This window comes from Buceros rhinoceros, unplaced genomic scaffold, assembly GCF_000710305.1.
Source record: "Buceros rhinoceros silvestris isolate BGI_N320 unplaced genomic scaffold, ASM71030v1 scaffold26219, whole genome shotgun sequence".
Lineage (NCBI taxonomy): Eukaryota > Metazoa > Chordata > Aves > Bucerotiformes > Bucerotidae > Buceros > Buceros rhinoceros.
In genome coordinates this window covers 2,560-2,824 of record NW_010432482.1, presented here as the reverse complement: position 1 = coordinate 2,824, position 265 = coordinate 2,560, and positions in this window count along the sequence as shown.

The window sequence follows — 265 nt, the reverse complement described above, 5'->3', positions numbered from 1 at the left end:
CTGGAAACGAAAACTGGGCTTTAGCTGAGGGTTTAGTGAGCATCGGGGCGAGCTGCCTGGGCAGAGAGGGAGCCCTGGCGCTTGGAAGACGCCTTGATTCAACCACGGGCTCTCCGGCCCCGTGGTGACACCAGGGTGAGGATGCAGGGCCCGCGTCCCAGAGGGAGAGGAGGATGGTGATGGATGCTTCTTCCCAGCCCAGCCATCCCTGGGGATTTACAGCTGCCGCCTTTGGGGAGAACTGGCTTAACATCGGCTGCCGGGT